This window comes from Suricata suricatta, chromosome 11, assembly GCF_006229205.1.
Source record: "Suricata suricatta isolate VVHF042 chromosome 11, meerkat_22Aug2017_6uvM2_HiC, whole genome shotgun sequence".
Classification (NCBI taxonomy): Eukaryota; Metazoa; Chordata; class Mammalia; order Carnivora; family Herpestidae; genus Suricata; species Suricata suricatta.
This window is the reverse complement of record NC_043710.1, coordinates 54186105-54193451: the sequence shown is the minus strand read 5'-3', so window position 1 is coordinate 54193451 and position 7347 is coordinate 54186105.

Sequence of the window (7347 nt, the reverse complement as noted above, 5' to 3'; positions counted from 1 at the left end):
GTTTTCTTTTCAACCCAAAAGCAATCTGCCGTCATGTGGCATGACAGCTGTATTATTTCACTATTGCTTCTCATGGCTATGTCAACCTCTGGCTTTCTGGAATAATATATCCGGAGGAGGCCTCGATCATCTTGATAACCCACAGATCATCATGCTGGTCCATTACATGGATGATACTGTGCTAATTGGACCTGCTGAGCAGGAGGTAGTAAGCATTCTATGTATTTTGGCAGAACACAGGCATTCCAGAGGACAGGAGAAAAACTCTATGAAAATTCCTAGGCCTGACACACGGATGAAATTTCTAGGGGTAGAGATGCCTGGGATATGTTGAAATAGAGCTGTTAAAATGAGAGGTGGGTTGTGTTCATCTCGAATTGACCACCGTGACTAAAGAGGCATAAAGCTTGATAGTAAGCCTGTTTGGATTTTGGAGGCAGCGTATGTACTACTTTGGAATGTGTTGCCGCAACCCGTTTACCAGATAGTCTGCGAGGCTGCTGGTTTTTGTGGGGCCCAGGGCCCGAAGAGGCTCTGCAGCAGGCCTGGGTTGGTCATGCTGGCCTGCTGCTTGGGTGTTGAGACCTAGCAGACCCAGTGGTGTGGGAAGTGTCTGTAACGAGAGACAGAGCCTTGTCAGAACCCCAATAAGATAACCACAGTGCAGACCCTTCAAGGACTGATGTAGTAAAACTATACCCTTTCGGCTGGCTGTCCTCCATTTAAAAAGCCATCTTAACTTGCCTGCTAGGTTCTGATGGAGATTGAATATCAGAAACAAACATTAAGCAATGATGCCCCCAGACTCCTGCTTGAGGTGGGATGCTGTCAGCATGAGACGAGTTTGCCATCACAAAGAACCGTCAGCCGCAGTAACAGCTAAAATCAGAGGTAAGCTAAGGAGATGTGGCCCGGGCCATCACAGGCTCTGCTAGGTGACTCCTTGCACCACTGAGATCCCCTTGGATCCCACATTAAATCCATTCTGTGAAAGATGATAGTCAGCTCTAACTCTATCAAAGATTTGCTGTACAAGGATTTCTGACACAAGCTACAGTCTTGCTAGTTGGAACTAGATGTAAAAAACCATAGGTGTAAGGGCAGAATGGAGAGAGCCTTTGGAGCAGGGGCGTAGGAAGGCGAGCAAACGGGGTCTTTGAGCTCTGGAGAACAGGCAGTGTAATATTATTTCAAAATCTGCTTCCTAAATGCAGCTTGTTCTCCAGGACTCAAAGACGACCTCCTCTTTCCCTGCTCCGAAATCCCTCTCCATCTGCGCTCTTAGGCTCTGGCTCTTTACACCTAGTTCAAGACAGAGAAACCACTGGTTCCATCTAACTCCTCTTAGTGCCTTCTGACTCAAGGAGGGAACAGAACCTGGTACAACACTCACAACATGCACTTATCAGACTACACAGACTCTCACTGGGGAGAGTTGGATGGGAAGTTATTCTCACGAAGAGCAGTTTCAGTGGAATGAGTGGAAGGGGAGGACACAGGTGACATTGGTGTGGTGAGAGAACAGGACTGAAGGGATATGAGGTGGAATCCTTTTTTTTTTTTTCTTTTTTAAGTTTATTTATTTTGAGAGAGAGCGCGCACACACAAGCAGGGAAGGGGCAGAGAGAGAATCCCAAGCATGCTCTGCTGTCAGCACAGAGCCCCACACAGGGCTGGAACTCACAAAACTGTGAGATCATGACTTGAGCCAAAATCAAAGAGATGGACACACAACCGACTGAACCACCAGGTGCCCTGGATGTAGATTCCTTTCGAAAAGACTCAGAAGGATCCCTGGCAGAGGTTACCCCAGCTAGACAAGTAACTCTTGTCCACACATTCTCACTGTCCCCTGGATCTACTACCCAGGTCCATAAGTATCTGATTCCTTTACTAGACTAAACCTGAGGATAGGATTTCCTTCTCCTCTGTCCCTTATGCTCTCCTGCCCTCCAGCAAGTCAGCACAGCAGCCAACGCATAGCACACTGAATGATCAATACGTGAGTGAATAATGTTACGCGTGTTGGTAGTCATGGAGACATACTGCTCAGGTCCCCCTTCAAGGAAGGGGAATGCAGAAAACAGAGTTGGCAGACTGATGTAGCCCTCAGCTTTCAGGATCTGCCTCAGCAGCCCTCAGTGAGTGAGTGAGCCATTCCAACCCGACAGGACATGGTTAGGCAGTACTCCAGAGTAATTCTGATTGGCCATGACTTGGGCAGATCTGTCTAGTACTTCAGTTTCTTCTCTGCCTAATCCTGCTCCCTGCCCCCCCCCCCCCCCCCCCCCCCCCCCCCCCCCCCCCCCCCCCCCCCCCCCCCCCCCCCCCCCCCCCCCCGCCTCAGCAGACTAAATTTTAAAGACCTTACTGGTTTTATTCTGTAATTTACGAATCAGGCAGCTTCCAATCTCTGAGAAACTATGAAATGGGAGACTTTCATAGGCAGAAGGGAGCAAGAACAAGGAAGTTTTACTAGGTAAAAACCCAGATTGGTTACATTCAATGGCGGATGGCAGGGGTTTGTCTGCCAGATTACCTCAGGTGATTCCTGATTGGCTGGTTTAAGATTTCATTTCCGGGGGAGCCAAAACTGTAATTAACTCTCAGTTTGGTGACCTGGGCTTAGCATAAGCAACTTTATTTTGGACCTGTTGTCTTGTTTTCAACATTCCCTAATAGCCATCTGGTACCCCCAAACCCCATCTCCACCTTCTGCTTCCACAGAAGCCGTTTTGTTTTTGTTTTGTTTTGTTTTTTATTTTTTTTAAATGTCTTTATTTTGAGAGACAGAGACAGAGACAGAGAGTGAGGAGGGGAGGGGCAGAGAGGGAGACACAGAATCCAAAACAGGCTCCAGGCTCGAACTCACGGACTGTGAGATTGTGACCTGAGCCGAAGTCAGACGCTTAACTGACTGAGCCACCCAGGTGCCCCACAGAAACCCTCTTGTGACAGGAGATAAAGGAGCTTGCTCCACGATCCAAGCAAGACCAAGATAAGATTGGGGGAAGGGGTAGAAGTTCAAGTGCCCAAGGAGAAGGGCCAGCCAAGCAGATCTGTGGTCAGAGTTCACAAAATAGGCACTTTAGAATTTCATCTGTCCCTTTGCCTTTTTAAGATTTTGTTCTTCTGTCAGCTTTGTAGTTAAGTTCTATTTAAAGAATGTCAGGTAAATGAGAAAGGGTTTGCGTTGTGCCTGTCAGAGATCAGAGCCCCTTTGAGCTTGGAGAAGCAGTTGGTGGTCATTACACAGAGCATCTGGGAGCTCCTTTCGGTTGGGAGTTTTTCCTCCTCGCTTCAGTTTGCTATGCCTTTGGTGCCGTTTTAGGGGAGCACGCCCGAGCTCGGAATGTATCATATTGACTTGGCACAGTGTTGATGATGCTCCAAATCTCAAGCACATTTCAGAAGTGTCTATTACATGTACATCTCTTACTTCCTGAAAGCCAGGGTTTTGTAGTGATTAAGAATCTGGGCTTTGGATTCAGACCATTTGAGACCCAGTTTTGCCATTTACAGGCTGGGTGACACTGTTGAAATTATTTACCCTGTCCACACTTTGGTTTTCTGATTCGTAAAATAGAGATAATATTGTCCTCACAGAATTGTTGTTGGAGTTAAGCGAGATAATAGATCATGAGCACCAAAAAAGCAGAGTCTTGCTCATAGAAACAATCAGTAAACACACACACATACATTCATTTACACATGGATAGATGTAGGGCCACTACCCAGAGACACATTTTCAATGCTGAGGCTCACCCCACTCTGCCCCAGGCAGCACCCTGGCCTTCCTCAGCTGGAGGGATGGAGTCAGTCTCCTCTGTTAACTTTATCAACATGACCAGGGTCAACAAAAACCAGAGTGGAGAGTTCTTCTGAGACCTGAAGTATCACTTTGTGATCTAAAAAGTCTTCCCTCGCTCCTCTCTAGTACCAAGGGTACAGAAACAAGCATTATGGAGGAAAGGAAGGGAAGGAGGGTAGGAAGGAAAAAAGAAAGGGAGGGAGGAGCCCCACCACTGAATCCAGTCTGTAGGAGGGGAGCATTAGGCATGGGGCCCAGGAAAGACTCACAGAGCAAAGTCTTAGTGGTGAGAAAGAGGAGAAGCAGTGGAGTTATTTATATATGGATTTAAATTCTTGATGTAGGGACAGCTGGGTGGCTTAGTCCTTTAAGTGTCTGACTCTTAGTTTCAGCTCAGGTCATGATCTCATGGGTTCATGATATTGAGCCCCACCTCAGGCTCTTTGCTGGCAGCACAGAGCCTGCTTGGGATTCTCTCTTTCTCTTTGCCCCTCTGCCCCTCACTCTGCCTCTCTCAAAAATAAATAAACTTAAAAAAAATCATAAAAACACCTTTAAAAATTTCTTGATGCAGTGTGTACTTGCTAGGCAAACCTAGTTAAGTTGCTATAACCTCTCTGGTTATGAAATGAAGCCTCATTTCTCACCTCTTAGGCTCTCCTACTCTGTGCTTCAGCCACACTGCACACACAGTTCCTCAAACATGCATTGAAAACAGAAGTATTGCCTATTCTGTAAATGAGGTTGAATATCACTGAAACTTTGTGAGCTTTAAATGGTTGGACAAATGCACAGGGTAGGCATCAACGAACATTTATTGGGAGGAATGGAGTGGAGTGAAATGGAATGGTGAAAATCAGGAGTGAAATGGAATGGTGAAAATTCCTGCTTTTAATATTTTAAGCAGCACTATCTTAAAAGGCCACAAGATGGCAGTGTTTCCACGTGAGAAATAATGCGGCAGTCCTGGTGCTAGAAGTTAATTTAAAGTGAATATTGATTTAGAAATCAGAGAAATTAAAACACAAACAATAAAAAACAAAACAGAAAGAAACAAGAGAAATTGGTTGATTATTTGATTGGTTGGTTTAATTGAATAGGCAATATATGGACATGGTGCAAAAGTAAAAAAATGTAAACTTTCCTTGCCTCAGTTCTTCTCTCCCAGCTTCATTTTGTCCACTCCAAAGGCAACCATTTTTATTATCCTTCACGAGATATTCTAAGTAACTAAGCACATAAATGTATATATCTAGTTTTCTAATTTTCTTTCTTTTTAAGTACGCTTTATGCCCAGCATGGAGCCCAGTGTGGGGCTTGAACTCATGATCCTGAGATCAAGACCTGAGCTGAGATCAGGAGTTGGATGCTTAACTGACTAAGCCACTCAGGTGCCCCTATATCTAGTTTTCAAATAACACCAATAGTTGTACACAACTGTTCAGTGCCTTTTTTTCCCTACTTAAAATACTTCAGAGTATTCCATATGAAAAGAGATAGATTACCTCCATTAAAAAAATATATTCCATAATTTAGCTGTACTTCAGTGTATTTAATCAAACTCCTATTGATGGATATTCAGCCTGTTTCCAATGAGGAATGTTTGAGATATTTCTCTTGCGCCTTCCTATTACAAATATCTCAAAACATTCCTTATCTTACACACGTGCAAGTGTATCTATATTTTAAATTCCAGTGTTTGATATTGTTGGTCAACTAGCACATTGTTGACATTGTACCCATTTACATTCCTACCAACAATATGAATGTCTTTTACTTCACAAACTTGCAATGGATATTATATACTTAAGTATATGTAGATGCTATACACACACACACTTAAGTACTATTTATGCTTAGAATATATTTTAAAACAAAATATATGTTTAAATATATATATTTGCCAGTCTGATAAATGAGTCATATCTTATAGTTTTGTGGGTTTTTTAGTTGTTTTGTTTTGTTTTTAAGCAATCTCTACACCCAGTGTGAGGTTTGAACTCACAATCCCGAGATCAAGAGTTGCACACTCCACCAAGTGAGCCAGCCAGGAACCCCTTATCTTACAGTTTTTTAAAAATTTATTTTAGAGAGTGAGAGAGAGTACATGAGTAAAGGAGAGGGGTGGAAGAAGAGAGAGAATCTTAAGCAGGCTCCAGGCTTAGCACAGAGCCCAACACAGGGGTCGATCTCATGACCCTGGGATCATGACCTGAGACAAAATCAAGAGTCGGTCCTTCAACCTACTGAGCCACCCAGGCATCCCTGCAATTTCCTTGTTCATTGTTTCAATAAGCATTTTTTGGTTTCTTTTTGCTTATAGCAGATTTTTAAAAATTAATCACCTGCGTTTATTGTTGTTTTAAAGATTTTATCTTTAGGTGATCTCTACTGATCCAATGTGGGGATTGAACTCACAACCCCAAAAACAAGAGTTGCATGCTCTACCAACTGAGCCAGTCAGGCGCCCTGGTTGTTTCCAGTTTTTAACTATCACAAATGAAATATTTATGACCAAGTCTTTGTATGGACATAGGTCTCTAAAAGTAGACTGGCTGGATCACATGGTAAATGTGTGTTTAACTTTTAAGGAAACTGCCAAACTTTTCCATGGTCATTCTACCATTTTACATTCCTATTAGCAGTACATGAGCATTCCAATTGCTCTATATTCTCACCAATATTTGGTAGAGTCAGTCTTTTTAATTTTAGACATTCTAACAGATAATGTAACAGTAACTTACTGTGTGTTTTTTTTTTACTTACTGTGGCTTTAATTTTCATTTTCCTAATGAGTAATGGTATTAAGGATCTTTTTGTGTGTTTGTTTCACTTTGGTGAAGTATCTATTCAAATATTTTTCCCATTTAAAAAATTGGGTCATTTTCTTATTACTGTATTAAGTTTCGAGAATCTTTTTTATATTCTGGTACAAGTATTTCATTGGATATATGGTTTACAAATATTTTCTCCCCTTCATGGCTTCTCTGTTCATTCTCTTAACAGCAGCTTTTGTGGAGCAAAAGTACTCAATTTTGACACAACCAGATTTTATCTTTTTAAAAATGGATTATGTTTTTGGTATTGTATCTAAGAAATCTTTGCCTTACTGAATATTAGAAAGACTTTCTTCATGTTTTCTTCTAGAAGTTTTAGAGTTTAGGCTTTTTTTTAATGTTTTATTTTATTTTTGATACAGGGAGAAACAGAGCATGAGAAGGGGAGGGGCAGAGAGAGAAGGAGACACAGAACCGGAAGCAGGCTCCAGGCTTGAGCTAGCTGTCAGCACAGAGCCTGACACGGGGCTTGAACCCACGAACGTGAGATCTGACCTGAGCCAAAGTCGGAGGCTTAACCGACTGAGCCACCCAGGCGCCCCTAGAGTTTAGGTTTAACATTTAAGTCTATAATCCATTTTGAGATGATTTTTGTTTATGGTTTAAGATATGGCTCAATATAGCTTTCATTTGTACATTTCTCATCATGTGTAGTTGAGCATATGTTCATGTTTAAATACAACTTGTATTTTTTTTTTT